At 37.9% G+C, this 27,684-nt stretch overlaps 1 long non-coding RNA gene across 1 annotated transcript in view; it reads right to left on the reverse strand.

Annotated features, from left to right (window-relative positions):
• Positions 1-26,859, reverse strand: part of LOC147822959 (uncharacterized) — a 65,334-nt gene extending 38,475 nt beyond the window's left edge. The window contains exons 1-2 of the long non-coding RNA XR_015444795.1: positions 26,596-26,859; positions 1,111-1,222 (exon numbers count right to left, since the gene is read on the reverse strand). This is a non-coding gene — a long non-coding RNA (uncharacterized LOC147822959). The remainder of the gene's footprint in view (positions 1-1,110; positions 1,223-26,595) is intronic.
• Positions 26,860-27,684: the final 825 nt, after the last annotated feature.

Here is a 27,684-nt window from a genome sequence, read left to right on the forward strand (position 1 = left end):
TGGCCTTTCTATGCTTCTACTTCTTATATTTAAATTGGGCAGTATAATAGTATCTATTCATAGGATTAATATAAGGATGAAATGACTTAATGTAAGTAAAAGGATTAGAACAGTGTCAGTTATAGCATAAACTTTTATATGTAGACAGAAAGCTGACCAATACCACCCACACACAAACACACACATATCTATGGACATTATCGTCATTATTACTACTAATTTCTGGTTTTTATCACTCTCTTCTACATTTTTTTCCTCCTGACTCATCTCTCCTATGCCCACTCAGGAACACAAAACCAAAATGTGTGTATGGCCCTCCTTAGTTCTCATCGAGAATGGTTTCATTCTTCTTCCTCTGAGGTCTTTGCTCCCCCTGATGTCATGTCCCAAACATATTTACCTAGGTATTTTCCAGACAATGATAGCTTCCTCCCTAAAAGGGATTAATATGTCAAATGTCAGGATAACATTTTTTCCACTTGCTACACTTATTTATACACATAAAAGGTTTCATAACTTTAAATAAATATTGAAAATGTTGACTGGGCCTTTGGGATGTTTATGCCCTCTAAAAATCTTCTGATTCTGGGAAATAAGGTTTCCTGTGTGAGATGTCTTATTACATGCCTTATAATAACAGGCTAGGAAAAGTGCATGCTGGGGAGAGCTTCTCCAGTTTATTCCAAGAGATTAAAGATACTGTTAGTTCTTTGATATAGAGTCAAAGGGGCTGTGATAGGGAAGGCCAGAACCTGCGGTGATTGTCAGACAATATGCTTTTCCCTTCAAAATATTTTATAACTCTCAGAATATCTCTAGCCTCTTTAATCCATCCCACCTCCAATATAGTCAATCATGCAGATAGCACAGTTGGAAAGACACTTCTTTCAGTAAAGAGAAAGTATTATTGTAGAGTTTCTCAATCTCGCTTTATATATTGATATTGGCTTGTAGCTAGAATAAGCAAACAGAATCCCTACAGATTTGTTTTCTTCTTGTATGAAGCTGATAATCCCTTTTATATATTCGTGTGTGAATGTTTTATGATTTTTGTGAAGCACATTTATACCTATTTGAATATTGATAGGAAATAATAGTAAAGAGCAAAACCTCCAAAGGCTATCTGAGGTTCAGATCGTTCCTGTGAATCCTTCTCTCCTGTTGCCATGGCCAAAAGAGTGGGAGCCTGATTCTGAAGCCATTCGGTTGCTGTCCTTGGCACCTGTAAGAGAAAGAAGTTGACTTTGGAAGCATTATAATACAAACATAATCTATTGTAGGTTCAGGAAACAGATATTGACAGGACGAGAGGAATGGGAAAGGCGTGTTCTATCATTCATTTCATACAGATGTGACGTGGAAAGAGCCCAGCACACTTGGCTTTGATTCTTGGCTCCACAGTAACTAGCTTTGTGCTCTGGAGCAAAACACACTAATCCATCTAAGCCTGGAGCCTTCATCTGTAATGGGGAAGCGATAACATCTGCTTATAGGGCTGGGAAGGTGTGATATAGCTATTTGTTACCATGGGTTTTTCAACACTTTCTCTTGTGTTTTGTTTTTACCTTTCTAGCCCCTCCTCTCCAGTCACCTTTGCTTCAGACATGGATCTAGAAACAATTGTCTTCCCCCTTAATATTCTGTCCTGAATGATTCCATCTGTACCTATTTTTACTGCAATAGAAGAAGTGGGGAGAAGATTCTCCTGGTATTCATGGAACTCAACCAAGGGGAGGGGAATCACAGCAATAGGTGGTCACCTCAAGTGGGTTTCAAGTTTAGGATTATTTTCCTCCCCACAAAAGATCAGAACCTACTGCAGGAGCAGTGGAGTGAGCTGAATGGGGATATGGGGAGCTCACAAAGTCAATGGTCTGTATTCATGTCATCAGCATCTTAAGGATAGGGAATACTCAGACATCTTGCTAGTGACACCTTGGAATACTTAGGGGGAATTCCGAAGCCCTGCTGCTTTGCAGGATGGGGGCAAAGCACTGCTATAAACCCACCATAGTCATATTTGTACTCAAGGGCAGGTAAGCCCAACAACACTAGAGCAATACAGTAGTAGTGGTAAGTAGCGTCAGGCATATAGTGAGTTACATTCTGAGTCATTTTTACAATTTTTTCTTTTGAGAAAGGGTCTCACTAATTGGCTAAGTTACCCAGGCTGGGCTTGAACTCATGATCCTCCTGCCCCAGCCTCGAAGAGTGCTGGATCTCAGGTGTGCATCACTACTCCTGGCTTACAGCAGGTTGTGACCACATTTAAATCCCTTCATTTCTTACCCATTTACTGAGATGCCAGAGGCTAAAATGTCCTGTTAAAATGAATTTTTTTCACTCATGATTGAGTTTTATTGAAAATTTCTAGAATTTTAGGGTTTAAGGAGATCTGAAAAGTTTCAATGAGGCAACTCTTCCAGGGAGATTGAAGAAACTTACAAATTCACTTAATATAATGTAAACTGTCCAAGGATAAAAGGAAACTAAGAATTTCTGAAGGGCACAAGAAGAGTCAATGGCTTTTAGGCACCTGATGTGGGCTAATTATAACACTTGGGTAATACATTTTTGGCAGAAGCTCCCTGGTAACGAAGGCAAAGTGGAAACATGTTGGGTTACTTAGTTTTGGTTTTCTGACAATGGAAAACAGAAATTTTTCTGTAGAGACAAACTTTTTCCTGGAACCAAATTTAGGCATTTATCATATGAGTCATTGTTAAAGGACACGAAGGGACATAATGGACATTTTCTTATAGAATGGTGCAGTTTTTCATCTGACTATTTTCATCTTGACCATTTTTGAGAGCATATATTTCCAAGTAAGCAGGAGCTCTTTTTTCCCAGGCACTAAAAGGGTCTGAAATAAAGAAAAAATGGAATCGCTATACTATCTCTTTACCACTAACCTATGGAGGGAAAATGTGGAAGTTAATTCTATTTGAATATAATCTGAAGGCAATAATGATAACAATAAAAATTCTATTTGTAACTACCTTTTAGTAAGTGCAAGTATATTTTACAAGTACAAACAAATTAACTGTAGTTTCATCAGATTAAATAACTCTCCCAAGCTCACACAACCCATCCTGGCCTCCAGCTCTGTTTCACTAGAAGTGGATCCCGAGAGCATTGTGTGGAGGAGGCTTCTGAGGTCACATCTGATAACAAAAGGAATGCACACCATGATCGATTCATGATGTTTATGTGAGGGGGAAGTGAGACAAGCCTCCCATGCGTTTGCCATCATTGTGCAATTACATGTTCCTGCTAGCAAAGCAAATTTCATATGACAGTAATTAGCAGATAAATGTTTTTCCTATAATTCCTCTATATTTGTTAGTGGAAATATACCAAGATATAAGTTACTTGACTACTTTTTATTATATACCACTTGGAAATTTAGGGTTCCCAGAAGTTGATGTATGCACATAGGAGGCTAACCAAACCAATCAAAAATCCCTACCTCCTTCCTCTCCCTTCCAAAAAAATTTAAAACTTCCAACCTATAACGCATCTTAGAATTATTACTATGAATTAAATATGCTTATATAAGAAAGTTATAAAATATTAACTTTAAAAAATCTTACTACATGGTAAATGGCTGGTTTTTGCTGTTGTCTTTATATTTAATTAAGCAACAGAATCCATTAAGAGTTGTAAATATGGAACAGTCTCTGTCTGACACTTTTAATGGTCAGCAATTATGGAAGGTATACAAAGGCTGAAATACAGTGAGTTTATATCCTGAAGAAGGGACATGGTCCCTCAAGACAAAACTTTTAACTCCAAGGTTGCCCAGATCAGTGCTTGCTGCTTTTGTCTGCCCGGCAACTTCTCATCTGGTAACAGAATCTGTGAGCATTAGTTGTGACATGTCATCAATTTGACTTGACTAAGGACCACCTAGGAGATTCATAAAGCTCTGGCTGCAAATGGAGGAAGGAAGACCCACCTGGGGTGTGGATAACACCAACCAATAGACTTACAGTCTGGGTGGAATAAAAAGGGAAAGAAGAAGGAAGTGTTCTCTTTTCCTCTTGGGGAGGAAGGCCCTGATCTTGGCCATTTATTTTGGACATTCATGTCCCTTCCTTCAGGCTTCCAGTACAGATTCTTCAGCCAACGCAGACCCCTCCACTTCCCAACACAAACTCCCACCAGACTCTACAGGGAGCTTGCAGGCCTTTGAGCTTGGACCTGATCCTCTAGTCCTTCAGTGCAGACAGCCCTTTTGCATTCTTTCACCTCAGATTTGGCAGAGAGCCACTGGGACTCTTCTTCCAATCCTGTAAGCCTGCCTTGTAAATTCTTCATATAACCATAGGGTATTTTATACTAAATCTGTCCCTCTAGTAGGAGCTAACCATTCTAAGGGAGAAGGTCTTTGTAGAGCTCCTAGGTTGGGCAGGTGACCAACTCCTCCTAGGTTAGGCAGGTGACCCACTCTGTCACCATATTCCCCTTACTGATAGGTGACACAGAGACAGGTGTAGGACTTTCCCTGGAGCTGGAGAGTAGAGGCCCTCACTTTTCAGTGGATTGCTTAGCTGCTGGGATAAATACTGCAGGTGGACATACTCCCTGGGAAGAAATCTAACACCAAAGAAATTAGGCTTGAGTAGACAAAGGGAAAGCCAATGGCTTCCCGTATAGTCACAGAGTTGTGCATCCATCACCAAAAATCACTTTTAGATTGTTTTCATTACCCTAAAAAGCACCACTGATCCCCTTAGCCATGGTCCCCAATATCCTCTAGCTATTCCTCTTAGCTCTGGACAACCATTAATCTACTTTTTCTTCTGGCAATTTCTTATAAATGGAATCAACAGTATGTGGTTCTTAGTTCCTTTTCTATTTACTTTCACATTATTTCTCTTTGCAAATCTTATTAGAGTTAAAGTTTTCAAACATATGTAATCCTTCATTTAGTATCTGTCTCTACCATTAGACAATGTTCCACCAACTCAGGGACACTGTATTTAACTGCCTTCATATTTCCAGAGCCTACCCAATATATGTGCTCCACAGAACACAGACTTAACAATACCTAGACAATAAATAAATGGATGAATAGATTAATGGATGGAAGGTTAAATGAATAAATTAAATACCCACCAGGCTGCCACCACCAGGACAGATCAAGAAATACTAGTCTACTTAGTGCCACAAGGGAAGCTGGTCTGGGATAGCTGACTTCAAAACCAGTTTGCCATGTTGGAGAGAAAGAGAAAAATGTGTTTAACAAGAGAGAATGTGGTTTCACAAGCAGATGTGTAATATTTGCAAATGAGAAGTGGATTGTTTGTGTATAAGAGTTGAAGAAGGAGACTTGGTAAGCCAAGTTCAAGTAAACTATTTATTGCACTATCTAAGCCACAATGTGGTTGCTGCCAAATGGTCACAACTATGGTTCTTTTTTTCTTAAAGCCCTCAGTCTCTATCCCGAGTAAGTGGGAAAGGAAAGGTCCTAATGCTTAGAACTGACTTGTGATGTCATTGATTGTTCAAGGCTGTTTTCCAGAAGTGTTTAGGTCTGGTTGTTTCCTGCCTGTCCCTGTACTAAGCAGGAAAAGAAAGGGATGGTAAGATGTGGTCCTTGTCAGCTTGCAGAGCAGGACACACACACTCCCCATTGGATGACTTCTAGATGCAGGGGCTTGGCAAAGCCTGTTGCTAAAAATGTTGAACAAAATAAACTACAAAATATAGAAGGAATGCAGAGAAAGTTATGAAAAACAAATTGGTGATTCATAGAGATTAAGTCTAATAGCTACAAAATTTTCCTGGCTTTGATTTAGACTTTTTCAAGAAATCAGTTGCAATAGAAGCTCCGTTGGTGGTTGGACATGAAAGGGGATTTTCTAGAAATAGTGAGTGTTTATTGGAGGTGTTTATTTTATTTAATAAAGAAAATATCATTTTTATTTACTTGCTCTTCTATTGAAGAACTAAAATCCAAAAGTAATCCCAGCTCCTAGATGCAGGAGAAATAAAGAATACATGCATAGAGATTATTGGGTTCTTAGAGATTATTATATGGGGTCATTGTTTTTCATTCATAAGTACCTTCAGAATTACATAAGAAGTTATAAATCCCAAATATGGCACCAGGAAGTTCAGGGAGGTTTTTTTTTTCTCTTTGTCCTAGGCTCAGCAAATCCTTGATTAGCGAATAAAGATCTCTATCATTATCTATAAGATAATACATAATTTTTTAAAAGCCCAATATTCAAATAAAGAAGTAACCAGGGCTACTTCAGGTAAATCATGATCAGGAGATATTTAATCATGTAATTTGAGGAGTAAGTATATGTTTCAAGAATGACTGTACAAGGGTCAAATACCTAGACCAGCTCTGCCCAATGTGAAGATATACACATGGTTACCCATTATAATAAACAAGGGGTCCTGCAATATTTGGTTCAACATACCTCCCCCCAACTCTGCAGCCAAATACCTGTAGTTTTGCTGCTAAATTCACTCTTATTCCTTATTTCTCACAGCTAATTTAGTACCTTCCATATACTTCTGACGATAAAAATCATCTGGAATGCTTGGTAAAGGCACAGATTCTAGGTCCCACCCATCAAAACAGACTACCCTGAACAATCACTTTTTAACATGGCTTAGATGATTATTTCAATTACAGGAATTTAGGGAAAACAGGGCCAAGGATAATTTTTTCTGTTTCACTTTATAATAAAAAACCACTTTCATGAAACCTTTTCAAGAGATCATCACAATGGATCCATGACAAAAATATTATTATTGCTGTTTTACATAAGAGAAACCTCAGGTCACTTGGCCTTGGGCTTTGACTCCAGGCCATACAACTTCTTGTCCAGCTCCTCACCACTAGCCCAACTGCCTTCTAGAAGCTTCTGGTAATGGTGATGAGAATGATACCAACAAAGTTTCCTATGAGCAAAGAAAGGAGAAAGACGTTATAATGGGTCTCTAAGAGCACTCAAAGTTTCATGAAGAAGGAGAGACCTTTGATAGCTAAAGATGAGAGAAGAGAGTAGGTGAATAAAGTCATGGAATGTACAAACCAATTTATGGTTGAGGAATGAGAAATAATTGAAAATAGTTGGAGCCTAAGACATGGTTTTGCAATGTTTCTTCTACAGAACACTAGTTCTAGAAGATATTCCATGAAAAAAGAGTTCTTGCCTCAAATAAATTTGCAAAGTGTAGTGAACTTTACTCCGGTGAATACATTCCCAAAATAGTCTGCCTATTAAATGTGCTGAGAAATTCTGTAGTAAAAACACTAATTAAAATCTTAAACCTGTAATGTTTGAAACTTATTTAACTGTGGAATTCTCTCTCTATTTTTCTAGAAAGTATATATACACAGCTATCTGAATGTGCTTTAGATAATTCTTGTTTAGGGCATAGATTTAGAATTGGAAATATATCCATGGGAGTTTAATACTGTGTGTGATATGACAATTATACCCAAATAGGAAGCTAGATATCCTACAGTTGGGGCTAAGCTTCTACTAATTTTTCCCCTACTTCAGAATTGAGATTTTGTTCCTATATTTCTTTCCTATTATGTCTTTGCTCATTCTGAACAGAGAGAAAGGAGAGGAAGAGAGAGAACATAAAAGAAGCAATTAAGTATTCATTGTTCCAAAGTTTGTGGTCCTTACTAAAACAAAACAAGTGTATGGCCAGCAAACCAAGTGGGAGCTGAGCTACAAGCCTCCAATGTAGAAACCGGTGTGTCTGGAGACTGGCTCTTCCCAGGCATCTGGAGTGGCGCTCCAGCTTGCCTTCCTTTCTGTACTTGCCAGTGTGCCTCTCTGAGGATGGGACATGCTAAAGATGTCATCTCATGTCATCTCTTCCTGTATTTAAAGGTGATGATTCAGAGGGACTCTTCATTCCAAGGGCCACTTGGGCCCCAAGGCTGCCCTGGAAATGGACCATGTGGCTGCTCTGGTCTGAAACCACAGCAGCAGAAATGTAAGTCAGCAGGCCTGCATCAGTTTTTCCCGGATGCAGAGCTCCTCTGGCCAGAAGGCCGATGCTTACTGATTATGGTTAGGAGCTCCACAACTCAGAGGTGAATCGCAGCTTGGGTAGGTGATTGGGTGGAGCTGGGAGTACCTATGAGGTAGTTTAGAGGATTGGATGCGGGCTCACAGGGAAGGGTGAGTAGTTAGGAAGATTATTCTTCCACCTGTCACTATGTTTACATTTGGGCTCGAAATAGAGAGAGAATTTATTTCGGTTGCTTGTCCTTAGATGCTTCTGAGAGAATTGATTTCTTGTGCATGTGAACTCTGTTACTACTACTCAACAGGGCCTTGACCTTGACCTGCCCTAGGTTTGACACAGCAGAATGACAATTGGAGGAAAGTGGGCTGAAGAAGTTTTGCTTAGCAAGAGAGTGTTTTAAAAGGTGAATTTGTACATATTCTCAGGTGGTACATATTCTCCAGTGGTTTGCTGATGCCTAGTTAACAACTGATTTTCCAAAAATTAATAATCACTAATAAATAATAATAATTAATAATAAATGTACACATACACTTGCACACACATTTATTATAAACTGTACTGATATAAAGAATGTGTTGCATGAAATTTATAAACCATAATAATGAAATATATAATAGTCTATTATAAATTTATATAGATAAATGAATTGCATAGGATCATTTCTTTTTTTTAATCAAACTTTTATATCCATAGCCAATCTCTGGTTACAACTGACATAGAAGAGTATTCCTAATATGCCTTGATATTTTTATTTATGTTAGCAAAATAAGATGAAAGTAAAACAATGAAGACATATGTCCACAGTTGCCAGATTTAGCAGACAAAATATAAGAAATTCAGTTAGATATGAATTACATATAAATAACAGCTAAAGCTTTAGTATAAGTGTGCTATGTATAGTATTTGGGACTTAATTATGCTAAAAAGACTTTGTTTATAGTAATTGCTGCTTGTCTAAGGGGGATATGTTCTAAGGCCTCTGGTGGACCCCTAAAGCTGAAGATAGTACCTATAGATGCTATGATTTTTCTATATATGCCCACTTATGATAAGTTTAATTCATAAATTAAGCACAATAAGAGATTACTAGTAATGGCAAAATAGAATAATTATAGCAATATACTGTATGAAAGTTATATAAATGTGACCTTTCTCTCTTTCAAAATTTTATTCTCCCTACTCATCTTTCTTCTACATTAGATGATGGGATGGTGCTTCTTATAAGAAGTACTTTATGGCTTCTCTTTGTCCTATTCAAACTGTGACATCACTACTCTTGTTCTATGGAGCCTTTCTTAAGGAAAGCAAATGTTATGTGAACACAAGCACTGTGATATCATAACAGTTGATCTGATAACCAAGACAGCTACTAAGTGACTAATGGGAGGGTATCCTGCCTAGGGACAGTTCATGCCCTGGGAGGAATATTGCAAGATTTTAGCAAGGAATTCAATTTCAAATTTATTAATAGTTTATATCTGAAATTTTCCACTTAGTATTTTTAGGTTGTGTTTGACTGGGTAAGAGGTGACTCCTAGACTGAAATTCCAATTTAACTGGGGCTCCTGTATTTTATTGTATCTGACATTGAAGAAACTCACTTGATCTGTACAGATATTACTTCTAATATGAATCACATGTTAATTTTTGAACACTAGTGTGAACAGGTTCTAGGGTGCTGGGGACTCCTTCTAGACAAGTTTTTTTTTCCCTAGATTTTTCTTGTCTTGAACAAAGAATTGGACAAAACAAGTAAAAAGGGTAGCAAGGTTTTACATTTATAAAAGGTAAGAAAAGAAACATGCTCTGAAGTACACTCTGTGGGACAACTGTAAAAGAGAGAACACACTGAGCATGAGGAAAATGCCTGAGGTCTTTTGTATCCCCCCTCCTCAGACAGATGTCAGCTCTAGGATATCCCATCAAAAACCTGCTTGATTTCTTGTGAGAAGAATTGAAGATAGCACTCTCTGGTTTCGGACTGAGGCTTTGGAAACTGTTCTGCACATGTGACCTGGAACTCTGTGATTGACAAGTCATACCCACTGCCAGCCAGTTTGCCACATCCTAATCTCCTATCTCCCTAGAAGAATATTTTCTTATTTTAGGGAGATGCTGAGAATTTAATGACTGGCTACATAAGACAATTTTAATTTTAGTTTTCATTCATAAAATTTTTTCATCACTTTCTTAATTAAAGAAAATAAACAAAGCTATTAACCAAGCCCTAATTTATAGTGTTTGTCTGTTTGCATAATGTGTATGCTTCCACCATAGACAACTTCTATCTCCCAACCTTGGTCTACCAAGTTGACATTCCTGAAAGAGGTATTAAAAAGAGATGTTAAAGATTAGGTAGCACTAAATAGCCTTCCCACCATACAAATATAATAGATACAAATAAGCTCCAGGGCATAGTAAGAGCAATATTTCATGAAATAAATAGGAAGTGTTACCTTTTGAATATTTTTTGTCTTTACTTTTAACATAATTTATTTAATAGTAAGCTAACGTATCTTTGTTTAGATTGGCTTACAACATTTTTACCAGCTGGCTCTTGCAAGCTGGAAGCAGTCACTCCAGCACATTACTGAGCTTGCCCATGTCATCTCATGCCTAAACTATTTTATCCACTTACAAAATTCACTTCATTCCTAAAGGTGTATGAGTTAGTGATCTTTTAAAGTTGCTAGGGAGATTTAAAGGCAAAAGCGACAGGCATTTTCTAGGGAGCTTTAAGCTACTCAAGGGAGTAATGAGCATTTATGGAACATCTCTACTTGAGACACTTCTATTGACTATGGATTTAAGATTATAACTTCATAGACCTCATGATATATAAAAGTCAAAAATATAGAGAGAACATGCACTCTAGACATAAAACAGCCACTAGTAGAGAAAGGCAGAAGGTTTGGAGCTGAAATCAAAATTCCTGCTGTGGTTGCATTCTATTGATTTACCTATACTCCACAGTTAAGGATTGGAAGGGATTGTTTTAAATAATTGTTCCTTTAAGGCAGTAGTTTTAAAGAGTGATACATTTTTCTCTTTATTTTCCTTTGATGTTGTGAAGATTTTCTGGCAGATAAATACTAAGTCTATGATACAGACAACAAATGCTTAAAATTCATCAAAGGGACAGGTTTTATGGAACACATAGAGCATAAGCCAGGCCTTGAAGAATTGAAGGGATTTAGATAAGTAGGGAAGCCTTCCAGGCAAGGCACAAGGCATACGTAAAGGGTTAGAGATAAGTATTTGGAAGAAATAATAAATAAAATAGTCTGGCCAGAAAAGGCTCAGATTTATATATAGTTGTGAAAGGTGTTTAAAACCAGGACCCACAAAGCCCACTCTCAGCATGGAATCAAATTTAAAGAACTAATACCTGGAATCCTGAAACTAATTATATTTACTACAGCTTTTAAGAAAACCCAAATGTTGGCGTGCTTTTATCCCTCATGACCAATCTTCCTCTCCTCTGTTAATCTTATGTCTGCTGTGGATTATTCACTACCTTTTTCAGCACATACCTACTTGATTTATCTTAATTAATTACCATTAAGTATCAGGAAGTAAAGGAAAGGGACATGATTGGGTGGCAACCAGAATTTTCCTTAATGGATTGAGGCAGGAAATACACCATGCCTCAATGTAAAGATATGTTTTGACTAATCGTCTAATAATAATGTTCATATACAACAAGTGTAGCAAAAAATAATCTCTTTATATTTCCTTTATCAACTCTGCAATATTAAGTTATGTTCATTTCTTGTTTTTGTTGTTGTTATTGTTGTTATTTTGGTGCCTCTCTTGCCTTAAGCCTTTGTACTTGCTATTTCCTTTGCATATACACTATTTATTCTTATGATTTTTTTTATCCAATGAATTCCTATTAATACTCAAAATTCAATTTAGAATTGATTTCAGGGTTGGAATGTGGCTTAGTCTAAGAGTGTTTGCCCAGCATGCACAAGGCCTTGGGTTTCATCCCCAGTACCAGCAAAAAGAAAAAGAAACGCCTTCACTTAAATGCATTCTTTGTCAGCTCAAACCAATTGGCTACCTCTCTTCTCCATACCTATTCTTGGACACTTCCTCTTTTAGCACTCACTGACTCACTGCATTATTTTATGATTCCATATTTTGCCTGACTTGTTCCCACTGAATTGTGAAAAATTTAAAGATAATCCATAGGTCTCATTTTTTGTATGTGTATATGTGTCTATGTAAATACATGTAAATATATTTGCATATACATATATATGGCATACATACTTAAATATAGTTTAAATGTGTAGATTTTATATATGATATTCCTATATTTATAAATAATATATATTCTTATATGTCTGTACATATATGTATGTGTATACATACATATATGTTTAGCATTCTTTTCATAAGTGTGGATATGAATCCATTTACCCTCTCATGTGACAGGCACTCTATGAAGCTATTAGCAAAGTTCCCTCTTCCCATGCTGTACCAAGGATATAAAATAGCCATCACCCTTAATTATTATAAGAGAAACCCAGGACTCAGAGAGTTGCAGTGAGGTTACATAGCAAGGCTACACAAAAAGGTTACATAACAACAAGAAAATGGAAGCACTACAATCTGAACATAGGGCTGGATGATTGGCCCACGTGTCTGCTGAAGCATAAGAAATCCTGCCTTCAGTGAAGGGAGGGGAGATGTGGACCCCTAGAGAAGAAGGAGAAGAATGCTAACAGGCAAGCCTTTGGATGCCCATTGGAACAGGTATTTGTGCCAGCTGGCAACTGTGGAGCCAGTGGAATGGTGAGAAAATAAAATCGGGGAGATGTCAAGCACACACCAATTGTAGTTAAAAGACTCTTGTTTACCCCCCCACCCCTGGCTTCGCTCATTTGGAGATATTTGCATTTGAACAGCATTTCTTTTCAATAATGATCTCTTGCCCTGCCTTACATGTTCTGGGCAGAGTAGGCAAGGAGAAGAGAGAAAGAGAGGAAAAAGCTGTCTAAGAATTTGTCTGGTTAAGCGAGGGTCCTGCCCAGACACCAGCATCTTGGGTGTACAGGCCCCAGCCAAAGGCCCACCTGTAAAACGGCTGCGCAGACCTGCAGAGCACAGTCAGAGGCCCACCAAGATACCACTGGTAAGTGCATGCCACCCAAGCCAGAAGCCCACTCAGACACCAGCAACTTAGGTGCACAGCCTCAAGCCAGAGCCCCTCCCAGACAACAGCTACATAGGTAGGGAGGCCCCAGATAACATCCCAAGTATGTACAGTCTCAGACAGAACCCTACCCGGACAACAGGGCAGCACAGGGATCCAGAAGGCCACCATTTGGAACCCAAGAATTGACACACTAGTGAGCACCAGAGAGAAGTCCCCTCTAAAGCTTGCTGAGAATTAAAGACCATGAGGTGAACAAAAAGTCACCCCAAAGATGCAGCAGGCTACATCTGTTGAAATAAGAAGACACATAAACAAGCCTCAAAACCAGACTTCCAGAACACCTAAGGCAACCTCAAGGGTCAACAAGATAGAACAGTCTGATACTCAACACCCTGGACTCCCTTACTAGCAACAAAAGAGGATCTGGAAAAATGAAATCAGAAATAATTTCACAGATAACAACAGAGATTGTGTCCATAGAGAAAGACATGATTAATAATTCTAAAGCAGACACACATTAAAAAAAAAATAGAGGAACTGAGGAGCATGGTGGAATCCCAGCATAGAAAACAAATGGAATCCATAAAATAGATCCAAAATATCCAGGAAATTAAAAACTCCATTGAAAGTTTATGTAGCAAAATGAGCCAATGTGAGGACAGAATATCAGATAAAGAAGACAGGATTGCAATTAGTAACCAGGAAAAGAAAAATTGATTCAACATTGTAAGGGACCATGAGAAATCAATCCAGAAGCTGCTAGATGATGCAAAGAAGAATAACATAAGACTGATTGGAGTCAAAGAAGAAACAGGAGAGAGTGCAGATGACATAAAAAAACTGTTCACAGAAGTAATGGCAGAAAACTTCCCAAGCAGGAGAAAAGAACTTGACATACAGATTAGTGAGGCATATAGGACTCCAACTAGCCTTGATCAAAAAAAATCTACACATAGGCATACAATTGTTAAGATTCCAGAAACTCAACAGAAGAACAAAGTTCTACAAGCAGTTAGAGAAAAGAAACAAATCACATACAAAGGAAAGCCCATCAGAATCACAGAAGACTTCTCAACGCAAACCCTCAAGGCAAGAAGAGGTTGGAGTGATGTATTGCAAGCCCTAAAGGAAAACAGCCTCCAACCCAGATTGATGTACCCTGCAAAACTATCTTTCAAAATTGATGGAGAAATAAGATACTTTCATGATAAAGAGCACCTTAGGAACTTCATGAATACCAAACCAACACTCCAAAAAATTTTACACAATATCCTAGGAACAGACAATGAGGATCACAACCCCAGGAAGCAAAGCAGAATGAACCCATCGGACATGACAAGAAATTAAAAGTAAAGGGGGAGAATCCAACAGAAAGAAAAAGTCATGACAATGATAAGTCAATACATATCAGTTATAGACATCAATGTTAATGGTCTCAATTCACCAATCAAAAGAAGTAGACTGGCAGAATGGGTCAAGAAGCAAAATTCAACAATATGCTGCATACAAGAAAGACACTTGATTAAAAAAGAAACTCATAGACAGAAAGTTAAAGGGTGCAAAACAATACTCTATGCGACAGGAACCTGAAAAATAGCAGGAGTAGCTATCCTCTTTCCAGATCAAGTAGATTTAAATCCAACACTGATTGGGCCAGGGATCTAGCTCAGTGGGTCCAGCACCTGCCTTGAAAGCATAAGGTTCCGAGTTCGATCCCCGGTACCAAAAAAAAAAAATCCAACACTGATTAAGAGAGACAAAGAAAGACACTACATTGTTGTAAAGGGAACAATCCAACAGGAAGAAATGACAATCGTAAATATCTATGCACCAAATACTAGTGTGCCCAACTATATAAAACAAACACTAATGGACATGAAAAATCAAATAAGCACTAATACAATAGTACTAGGGAACTTCAATACCCCACTATCACAGATAAATAGATCAACTAGACAAAAAATAAACAACAAAATACTAGAACTCAAACTCTTGAACAAATGAACTCAACAGATGTTTACAGAGTGTTCCACTCCACAAAATCAGAATACACATTCTTTTCAGCTGTACACGGGTCATTCTCCAAAATAAACCACATACTTGCTCATAGACCATTTTTAAGTAAGTGCAAAGGAACTGAAGGTATCCCCTGTATATTATCAGACCATAGTGTGATAAAATTGGTGATCAAAAGCAAAAGAAACCACAAAAGTTTCATAAACACACAGAAATTGAACAACACACTTCTTAATAAGAAATGGGTCACCGGGCCAATTAAAGAAGAAATCAGACACCTTCTACAATTAAGTGACAATGACAATACAACATATTGGAATCTATGTGACACAATAAAAGTATACTTACAAGGGAAATTCATAGCAGTGAATACTCACATTAGGGAAACAGAGCAAGCTCAAATAAACAACCCAATTGTGAACCTCAAGCTTCTAAAAAAAGAAGAGCAGGACAAACCCAAAGCTCATACAAGAGAGGAAATTGTGAAGATCAGAGCAGAAATCAATGCAACAGAGACTAATAGAATGATACAAAAAATCAACAATGCAAAGAGTTGGTTATTTGAAAGAATAAACAAAATTCACAAACCCTTAGCCAACTTTATCAAAAAAGGAGAGAAAAAGACCTAAATCCATGCAATTAGGAATGAAGAAGGTGATAGTACAATGGACCCAGCAGAAATCCAGAGGATCATCAATACCTACTTTGAGAACCTATATGCCAACAAGATGGAAAACACAGAAGAAATGGACAAATTTCTAGATACATAGGAATTACCAAAGTTGAACGAAGAAGACCTAAAAATTCTAAACAACCCAATATCAATCAATGAAATTGAAGACATAATTAAAAACTTACCAACTAAGAAAAGCCCAGGTCCTGATGGCTTCACCACTGAATTCTACAAGACATTTAGAGAGGAACTACTGCCACTACTGTTTAAATTCTTCAATGAAATTGAAAGGGAAGCAATACTCCCAAATTCATTCCTGGAAGCATGTATCATGTTGATCCCCAAAGCAGAGAAAGACCCAACCGAAAAAGAGAACTGTAGGCCAATCTCACTAATGAACATAGATGCAAAAATCTTTAATAAGATATTGGCAAATAGAGTGTAGAAGATCATCAAGAAGATCATACACCCTGACCAAGTGGGATTCATCCCAGGGATGCAGGGATGTTTCAACATATGCAAATCAATAAATGTAATACACTATATCAATAGTGCTGAGGTCATCTCAATAGACATAGAAAAAGCATTTGACAAAATCCAACATGCATTTATGATAAAAACCCTAAACCCTACAAAAAATTGAAATAGACAGTCTCTACCTCAATCTGATAAAAGCCATCTATGAAAAATCAACAGCCAATATCATACTAAATGGTCAAAAACTGAACTCTTTCACACTAAAATCAGGAACAAGACAAGGATGTCCATTATCACCACTCCTGTTCAATATAGTCTTGGAAACATTATCCACAGCAATTAGACCAGAGAAAGAAATAAAAGAAATAAAGATAGTAAACAAAGAAGTTAAATTGACATTATTTGCAGATGACATGGTACTTTATATAGAAGACCCCAAGAACTCCACCAAAAGTCTTCTAGACTTAATAACCAAATTCAGTAGAGTAGCTGGATACAAAGTCAACACACAAAAATCAATAGCTTTCCTCTACACAAACAATAGACTCATTGAAAGAGGATCTGAAGAAACACCTCCCTTCACAACAGCATCCAAAAAAGAGAAGTACCTAGGAATCAACCTAATGAAAGAAATCAAAGACCTCCACTCTGAAAACTATAGCACTTTGAAAAAAAAGAGATTGAAGAAGATATCAGAAAATGGAAAGACAACCCTTGCTCCTGGGTAGGAAGAACCAATATAGTGAAAATGGCCATACTTCCAAAACTGCTGTATAGATTCAGTGCAATCCCAATTGAAATTTCAACACCATACTTTGCAGACCTTGAGAAAACAATCCAAAAATTCATTTGCAAGAAGAAGAGACCTAGAATAGCAAAATCAATTCTAGGCAACAGGAACAAGGTAGAAGGTATCACAATCCCCAACTTGAAACTACACTACTAAGCTATTGTGGTAAAAATAGCATAGTACTGGCAAAGAAACAGACCCAAAAATCAGTAGAACAGATTAGAAGATGCTGAAACAACTCCAGATACACTGAGCCACCTCATCTTTGACAATGCAGACAAACACCTTTACTGGAGGAAAGATAAACTCTTTAATAAATAATGCTAGAGACTCAGAAGGAAGCTCCCCTGCTGCCATCCCAAGCTCCTAGGGCCAAGAAGGTGAGCCGGTCCCAGCACCCGGAAGGAAGCTCCCCACCTCCATCCCAGGCTCCTAGGGCAGAGAAGGCTCAGCCGGTCCCAGCACCCGGAAGGAAACTCCCTGCATCCATCCCAGGCTCCTAGGGCAGTGAAGCTCAGCTGGTCCCAGCACCCGGAAGGAAGCTCCCCTGCTGCCATCCCAAGCTCCTAGGGCAGACAAGGTGAGCTGCTTGGGTGCCAGAAGCGCACCCCCCCCACCCCCCCGTGGAAATGAGAAGACACATAAACAAGCCTCAAAAACAGACTTCCAGGTCACCTACAGCAACCCCAAAGGGAAACGAGATGGAACACTCAGATACTCAACCACCTCGACTCTCTGAACTGGCAACAAAAGAGGATCTGGGAAAAATGAAATCAGAAATAATTACTCAGATAACAGCAAAGATTTTTCTCATGGTGCAAGACATGATTAATAAATCTAGAGAGGACACAGATTTTAAAAAATAGAGGATCTGAGGAACATGATGGAATCCCAACATAGGAAACAAATGGAATGCATAAAACAGATACAAACAGATTTCCAAGAGATTAAAAACTCCATCAAAAGTCTGTGCAGCAGAATGAACCAATGTGAGGATAGAATTTCACATATAGAAGATAAGATTGCAATTAGTGAGAAGGAAAAGAAAAATTGCTTTAAAATTGTAAGGGAACATGAGAAATCAATCCAGCAGCTGCTAGACGATGCAAAGAAGAATAACATAAGACTGATTGGAGTCAATGAAGAAACAGGAGAGAGTCCAGATGACATAAAAAAATCTCTTCACAGAAATAATGGCAGAAAACTTCCCAAGGAGGGGAAAAGAACTTGACATACAGATAAATGAGGCATATAGGACTCCAGCTAGCCTTAATAAAAAAAAAAATCTACACATAGGCATATAATAGTTAGGATTCCAGAAATCCAACAGAAGAACAAAATTCTACAAGCAGTGAGAGAAAAGAAACAAATCACATACAAAGGAAAGCCCATCAGAATCACAGCAGACTTCTCAATGCAAACCCTCAAGGCAAGAAGAGCTTGGAGTGATGTATTTCAAGTTCTAAAGGAAAACAGCCTCCAACCCAGATTGATGTACCCTGCAAAACTATCTTTCAAAATTGATGGAGAAATAAGATGCTTTCATGATAAAGAGCACCTCAGGAACTTCATGAATACCAAACTGGCACTCCAAAAAATTTTAGACAATACCCTAGGAAAAGACAATGAGGATCACAACCCCAGGAAGCCCAGCAGAATGAATCCATTGAGCATAACAAATTAAACGCAAAAGGGGAGAATCCAACAAAAAGAAAAAGTCATGACAAGGCTTTTAAAACTTTTGACTTCATCTCCCTAATGAGTGTATAATTCAGTCTTATTATTGTACTGATTAGTATTTTTCTGATTCTAGAATTGCACACCATTCCTTGTGCTGTACTGGCTATTTATCATCTTCTTATGTCTACATTTTAATTGGGTTGTCTATTAATGAGCTCTAAGAATTCTTTATATATTCTGCTCATAGGTTAGATGCATTTTAAATATGGTCTGTTTAAGGACTACTTTTCATTTTAATGATGTCATTTAAAGTTCTAAGTTTTGATGGAATCTCATTTATCAATTTTTTTTCTTTTATACATCATGGTTTTTGTATCCTAGGTAGTTCTTGCCTACCCTGAATTCATAAATATTTGCCCTTATAATTTCTTCTTAAAGTTTTATACTTTTAGGCTTTCTTTTTTAGGTTCATAGATCCCTTCAAGTTATTTTCATGTGTGGAAAAAAAGGATTGAGGTTAATTTTTTATATCCGGATACCAGGTGTTCTAGTGCCGTTTGCTGAATACACTATCTCTTCCTCGGCTCTTGAATCGAGTTTATAGTCTATAAAATGCTAATGTTAAATAATCTTTCAAAACTCAGTGGACCATATATGTGTGGTTCTATTTCTAGATTCTCTGTTTTATTCAAATGATCTATATGTCTTTCCTTACACCAACACTGCCTTGATTACTGTAGCTTTAGAAGAAGTCTTAAAATGGGGTGCTAAACAGCTTCCAACACTGTTTTTGTTTTTGTTTTTGGCTTTTCTGGGTCCTTTGTACTCCTACATAACTTTTAAATTTCAATATCCAGTTTGTCATTTATAGCAAGTATACACAGACCTGAGTTTTTATTTATACCTTGTGTTTTCTAATCCTGCTAAATTCAAGTACAAGTTCTAGGGGCTCCTAGAGATTTCTTAGTATTTTCTCTGTAGATGATCATTTCATCTACATATAAAGATTTTCCTTTTGCGGTGCCAATCCTATCCTAGTTGTGTCATTTTATTGCCAGACTATTTTGGTTTAGACCTATGTTTCAAAGTCTAATGGACAGATGAAGAGTAGGCATATCTGCCCTTGTTCCCCACTTTAGGGAGAAAGCATTGTATCATCTCCATTCATAGAAGGAGTTTTTGTTGGAAGTACAGAGTACATGTCTTTGATCTGTTTAGAAGGTTCTGTTCTACTTCTAGTCTCCTGATAGCTTTTACCATGAACAGCTGTAGAATTTAGTCCAATACTCTTTCTCCAACTAGTGACAGGATCATATGGCTTTCTCCTTTCCTCTGTTAAAATGATTACTTTTGGGGGTGGATCTTCCAATGCTGAACCAACACTGCCATCCCTATTATAAAACCACTTTCTACATGTTGTCAGATTTGACTTCTAAGAGTTTGTTTTGTTAAACAAATTGCTATCTATGTTCATACTTTTTTCTTCTATTATCTTTATCCAGTTTTAGGATTAGCACAATGTTGAGTTCCTAAAATGAGGGGAGAAGTGTTCCTTCTTTTTTCTGCTTTAAATGTTTGATATAATTTATCAGTTAAAATGTTTATGAGCCTGCTGTTGTCATATAGGTAGGTTTTCAAGCTAGGAATATACTTTCTTTAATAGGTGCTATTCAAATTTTATATTTCCTCCAGAGTTAGTTTCATTAATTTGTCTTCCAAGTTACTTCTTAGAAGTTGTCAAATTTATTTCAAAACAGATTTTTGTAATATGCTTTCTATATCCTTTTAAATTCTGTAAAATCTGTGGTAATGTCTCCTAGATCTTAATATTGTAATTTTAAAAATGTATAACTGATATTTTGTTACAGGAAGAAAAGGTCTAAAAGAGCAGGGGAATTGGGAGGGGTAGGGAAAGGGAAAAAAGGGAAAGGAAAAAATATGAGAAGAGGAACAAAATGGAAACAAAGTCTTTGCAAATAGGGAAGGGTGGAGGGGGTGAAGGGAGGGCAAGAGAAGGGGAAAAAAAATAAGAACCAAGAGACTCATGTAATGGTACAAGATCCCAATGATGTAACTGTATGTTATACCTAAAATGTACCAATAAAGTTAATGGGGAAAAAACAAATAAATAATGCTAGAAAAATTGGGTTTCAACTTGCCAAAGATTAAAACTAGGCATATATCTCTCACCATGCACTAAACTAAAACCAAAATGGTTTAAAGATCTAAATATTAAAACAGAAACACTAAACTAGCTGGAAGAAAGGTTAGGGAGAACTCTTGAAGACACTGGTGTAGGAAAAGATTTCATGAACAAAATCTCAGTTGCATGCGAACTAGCAAAAAGAATCAACAAGTGGGCTGTCTTCTTATTAAAAAGATTCTGCACAGCAAGAAAAACCACCAACAGAGTGCAGAGACAACCCACAATGTGGGAAAAAATCTTTACCAGCTGTTCCTCAGACAAAGGTCTACTATCCATCTATAAAGAACTTTAAAAAAAAATCAAGCCTCCCCAATTTAAAGATCTAATGCAAAACTGGGCATCTGAAATGAATAGACATTTCTTAGACAAAGTGGAAACAGCAAATAAACATATGAAAAAATATTCAACATCACTGGTTATTTGAGAGATGCAAATGAATACAATGCTGAGATTCCACCTCACCCCAGAAAGAATGGCTGCTATCAAGAAATCAACCAAGAACAAATGCTGGCAGGGCTGCGGGGGACAAGGAACCCTTCTCCACTGCTGGTATGAGTGCAGACTGGTGCAACCACTGTGGAAATCAGTATAGAGATACCTAAAAAAACTAAGATTAGAGGTTCCATTTGACCTAGCTATTCCTCTGCTGGGTATCTTCCCAAAAGAATTTAAAGAATTGTGCACCCATGTTTATAGCGGCACAATTTGTAACAGCTAAAACTTGGAAACAGTTCATTTGCCCATCACCTCGAGATTGGATAAGAAGACGTGTTTTTTTTTTTTAATATAATGGGGTAATACTCAGCCATAAGGAGTGAGAAGCTAGAGACATTTATAGCTAAACAGATGCACATTGAGGCCATTCTCTTAAGTGAAATAAATAGGAGACACGTGTAAATACCAAATAGTTTCTCTGATGTGAGAAACTGAAAGTGAAAATAAGGATCAAAATCTATAATAGTTAATGTAAAATAGGAAGCAAAGGTCCAAAGTGGAAGGGGAAGGGAAAGGGGGAGGGGAAAGGAATAAATATGAGAAAAGGATAAAATGGAAACAAAGTCTTTGTAAATAGGGAGGGGTGTAGGGGTTGAAGGGAGGGCAGGGGTATGGGGAGAAAAATAAGAACCAAGAGAGATTATGTAAAGGTACATATTTCCCATAATGAATATCAGAATATTGTATATCTAAAATGTACCAATAAAATTAATGAATGAAAAAAAAAGAATTTGTCTGATTATCTCATGGTTGGCTTCAGTCCTCACTGACATTATGAGTTGATCAAGGGCATGGATAGTCACCACAGGACCACAAATGAACATGCCTGATGGATTCCTACATGACAAGCACAACTTAAAACCATAGCATAAAGTTATGTGAGTTCCCTACTCATAACTGTAGTGACAACTGTAGGAAACTCTAGACCACAAATGTAGTAGTTTAAAGCAACACAAATTTGTCTTTACATCAGGAGTCTGACAGGAGTCTCGCAGGGTTAAAATCAAGGTGTCAATAGGACTGCACTACTTTCTGGGGCCTGTAGGGGGAGAGTCTGCTTTCTTGTCTTTTCTGGCCTCTAGAGATAGCCTGTGTACTTAGGCGATAACCCAAAGCCAGGGGATTGGGTCAAGTCTCTCACATGACACCCTCATCCTGAGCATGCTCTTGGACCACAGCCAGGAAAGAATTTTGGTCCTTAAGAATGCATATGATTGGGCTGGAGATTTAGCTCAGTGGTTCCGGTGCCTGCCTAGCAAGCGCAAGGTCCCGAGTTCGATCCCCGGCACCAAAAAAAAAAAAAAAAAAAGAATGCATATGATTACACTGGCACCCCTGGACAATGCAAGAAAATCTCATCATCCCAAGGTCCTTAATGTTAATTACATCTGCAGAATACTTTTTGCCATGTAGGGTACTGCAGTTACAAACTCTAGAGATTACAGTGTGGCCAAATTTGAGAGCTATGATTCTGCATACCACTATACTACACACAAGTAGACCCCATTCTGTATATTCTCACAGAGGTGAAGTAACATCACAGAACTAGTATGTGATGGATCTGAGATTCAGATTCTGGTCTGCTCTTTCTGGCACAGCAAGCTGCCTCCTCTAATGTTTCTGTGCCAGTTATAGAGCTGGGCACCACTGCTGAATAAGTGGCAATTTGTAGAATGTAATGAATTGATAATTTCTCGCTCAGCACAGGGAATCACCCTTAGATAGTGAGAAAACAGAGGTCCCCCAATGATCAAAAGCATATTGTTCCATTTCATCCGTGGTATCTCTTTAAAAATCATTTCTCATTGCAGGGTAAACTGCATGTGAGAGCTCTCACATATTAGCTATTAGATGTAAAAGGCACTAAGTCTAAAAACGTAAAAGACACTCAGTAAATATTAGCTGAACAAATGAGTGACTGAATGAATCAATCCCATTCATTGAGCAAATGATATTAAAAACAGATAATTATAAGAATTTAATCCTTGGAACAACATGATGATGTATTATTATCTGTATTTCTCTATGCTTCTTCATGTGGAGTTGTGATCCAAGATTGTCTCTTGGGTTTCCTCCAAATAGAAAAATTCATGATCCCAGTAATGGCCTGCTATGGGTTGCCAAAGCCCTTTCCTTTTGATACCTCTGACAGGGTTCATATTATCAAGCATCTCATCTTCTACTATATAAGAATTATAGGTTACTATCCTTCGGTCTTGTGTGCAGGCCACACATGAGCTCAGAAGGCAGTGGAAGAGTGAGGATTATTCACTGCAGCATATTTCCTGGAGTGGCCATGAAGGGGGAGGCCAGTGAAAGCAGAGAAGGCCACTGTGTGTCTCTGGCTTGGCACCAGCCTACTCACATACTTGCTTTGTGTTTACTTTATCAATATATCAAGCATCTATTATGTGACAGGCATCAGGAATATGCAGATTATTCTACCTTTACGGTGTTTCTCATCTATCCAGCCAGACATTTGGATCACTAACAGTAACACATGCCACATGCTGTATAAGAGAAGAGCAAAGGCCATAGAGTACAGTTGGCTCTCTGTCTCTATGGGTTCCATATCTGTGGAGTCAACCAATTGTGGGCTGAAAGTATTCAGAAAAAATGGCATCTGTTTACACATGTACATATTTTTGTTTTTGTCATTATTTAATAAAGTACATAGTGTATAAATATGTATATACCATTTAAATTAGGTATAAGTAATCTAGAAATGATTTAAAGTAAGGGGAGGGATGTGCATAGATTATGCAAATATTATACCATTTCATGTAAAGGACTTGAGCATTCTTGTCTCTTGGTATCTTTTGGGGGTCTTGGAACCAATCCTGAATGCATATCAGGGAAAATTACGTGAACAAGGGGATTTAAACCAGTGTAAGAAAAAAAAGGAGAGGGTTTCCTGAGGAGAATGATGCTTCAATTGAGTATGGAAGAAAGAAAAGTATTTAGCCAAGAAAATAGAGGAAGGAAGCAAGAATGCTTGAATTATGACTGTTTCATTTCTGTGTGTGCATCTGTAGCAAGAAAAGGGGCAATATGTGTCTAAGTCCTTCAAAATGAGTATAACTCTTGATTCAATAATTCTACTTCTAGGAATTTATTCTAAGGAAGTTACCAGACATGTACATACAAGATTTATGGACATGGATGCTCATTACCACATATTTATAATAATAAAAAATTAAAAACAGCTTAAATGTTTACAGTGAATCGGATAAATGAATCCATATGATGGAATATAATGTAGCCTTTAAAAGCCATTTTTAATGAGGGGAAAGTGCTCAAGCTGAATTAAGTGGGCAAAAGTAGTTTAAAATGTGACCTCAATATGGGTAAAATTGGATATAAAGTGGGACAAAATGAACATTATATAAGCTATGGATGGCAAAAAAAAAAAAGACTGGCATGAAATACATCAAAATGGTCAGAGAATAGAAATATTGTTTTACATTTTTTTATGTCTTGTGTTTTCTTACAGAAGTGTTCATTATACTCCTAGGTTTAATGTATATTTTAACCCTCCCCCCCAACTGCAGTGTTGTTCATGCTGCTCACCTGTTGATGCTTTGTCCCCTTGCACTGCTCCTTGGGTTTCTGTCTCTGCCCAGCTCTGTGCATGCTTCTGTAGGAAACACTGTGGGAACAGTGTTTTCCATCATGGCAATTCATTTGTGTGTGTGTTGAGTGTGTGTGTGTGTCCTCTTCTATCCTTGTTGCTTTTCCTCAGACACATCCTGTTCTGCCCAAGTGCCTTTTCTGATCAAAGATTGATTTCAGAGAATAAATACATTTACTGAGCATTAACTTGGTGCCAGACGCTGGTCTAAGAACTTTGTGAGGATTAACTCATGGATTGATCCATACAATGCTCCATGAGGTAGATATTATAATTAACTTCCCTTAACTTTCCCTCAAAGGAGAAACTGAGGCCCAAGAAAATTAGGTAATTCCATCTAAGTTCACCTAACTAGCAGTGCTGGAACTTGTGTTCGGACACATACAATCTCTGTACCCACTACAGACTCCCCAAGAGCTGGTCATGGCTATCCAGTGCAGAACCTTTCCCTGGAAGGCCTGTATTTTAGTAGAAGGCCAAGTTCTCAACTGACTTAGGTCAATGCAACAAGACTAAGGAGAAGTTAATGTTTAGAGTGTGTAGGGCCTCCCAGCTCATCAAGTTTCTCACCATAGGGTGAGAAAATTTCACACCAAGGGTGTGCTATGAACCTGCTGACCTGTAGATCTTTATGTGCCTATGTCTTTGAACATCACTTCTGGGCCAAAATACCCAGGGAACAATGAAGAATGTGGGCTCCTTTATGGAACTAAGATGGTGTTCCTGTAGAGAGGACACAGAGAGTATGTTCCATGATTCTGTAATTTTGTGAGCTTCTCTGTTACTGTTTTCCCTCATGTTAGAGAGGAAAAATCCCTGATCTGTGAATGGTTATATGCATTTAAAAAAGATAGTTTCCAAAAGGGCCTGGCCAGGGCTTCTATTATGTTGATAACCTGGATAGTCAGGTTCCAGTGTGAACAATTCTGATGGGGTCTTCAAACCCTATCCACTTGGTCAGTGTGGATTGCAGAGGCAGGGGACCTTATGATCCTGCAGTTCACTGCCTGATATGCATAAGCTTCCTGAAGTTTTGGGGAGCTCCATCTCACTGACATTCAACAGCTTGGTCAAGTCCAAAGGTGACCTACTGCATATGTACCAGTGTGTTCCATTCAGCCAAATGTTCTCGGTGGTTTGTACAAGAGAGTTCCATGGCCTGTCTGAAATGAAAATTGTTAGAGAAGCAGACTTCAAACCAAAAGTTTCTTTTTAGCTTTAGTATAGGTAGCTGAGATTATAGTTGTAGTAATGATAATAACACCCAGTTTACTTTCACATTTACTCAGGGGTGGAAGAAGCATTTTAGAAATTACACTGAGGTTCTGAGCCTGTTGTCCTTATCACAGAAAAGAGAATCATCTTGCTTTCCTCTCCATATTTGCCCCATACCCTGAAGCACTAAGGTGAATATAATCCCAAAGGATCTTTTTTCCTTTACCTCATTCTTAGCACAAGCATAAGTCACTCTTCAGGAACAGGAAGCAAAGGCCACCAATCCATGTCAATCTGTTTCCAAAAGGTGAGCTGCAAGAAAGATACAGGAGGAACTTTTCCATGTCATGAGTAAAAATAAAGCAGTTGGGTTGAGGAAAAAGAAGACCCAGCAGTGAGAGATCAACAAACGAAGAGCTTCCAGTGCAGCAGAAAGCATTCATGAGCAGAGCAAAAGGGCAGCCAGGTTAGCAACACCTGATTACTCATGTCACTGCCACCCAGTGAGAAGGACTAACCATTAGCCAGCTCCTCTCCAATAATCCAGCAATGACTGGGCTTAAGACTTTGACCTACCCTCTCCAAACACCCTACATATATAACCCTTGTGTAGTGGGCTTTCATGGTATTCATGAATCAGGCCAGGCACGGGCATGAGAGAGAACCCCAGTGTTCTCATCAAGGCTGGTCTTACAGAAACAACTTGGAATTCTTACTGAACTTGGGTCAGAGGTGGAACTCAGTGTTGGTTTTATATATGTAGTTTTTTATCTGTTGTCTGTTAATCTCCTGTCTTAGCAGCTGGAGAGAGCTGAAAAGAATCCCAAACAGGGTGTAGGAACCTCAGATTGAGTACTGACTTGCAAGTAACTAGCCTGTGCCTCAGAACAAGTTCTTCTAGTGCCTTCTCAGGGTATCAGTGGTTTCACATAAAAATATTAGGTCAGGTGATTTTCATCATGTCTGAAATTAAGTAGCCACTCTCCCACTTCTTAGCTGATATCCTTGGGCAAAACGGCCCTCACCTCTTGGAACCTCAGGTCCTCAAAAGATGATTGAAATATATACCTCAGAGAATAAAATCAGACAGACATGAAACACATTTTCAATCCTTGCTGCATATTGAACCCATTTAGGAAAATTTAAAATGTATTTCTAAAAATTATGAAGAGTTTCATCACTAAAGGCCAACCACCATTAAAAATTTGATATATTCTAGTTATTTTCCCACCATGCTTAAATTTGACAATTTAATCAGCAGCTATTTTCACTATTGATTACTTATCTATTGTCTACTGTTCTGAGTGCTAAATTA

Source organism: Heterocephalus glaber, unplaced genomic scaffold (genome assembly GCF_053883595.1).
Source record: "Heterocephalus glaber isolate CG9 unplaced genomic scaffold, H.glaber_assembly_v1.0 deba00001606, whole genome shotgun sequence".
In the NCBI taxonomy this organism is placed as follows: domain Eukaryota; kingdom Metazoa; phylum Chordata; class Mammalia; order Rodentia; family Bathyergidae; genus Heterocephalus; species Heterocephalus glaber.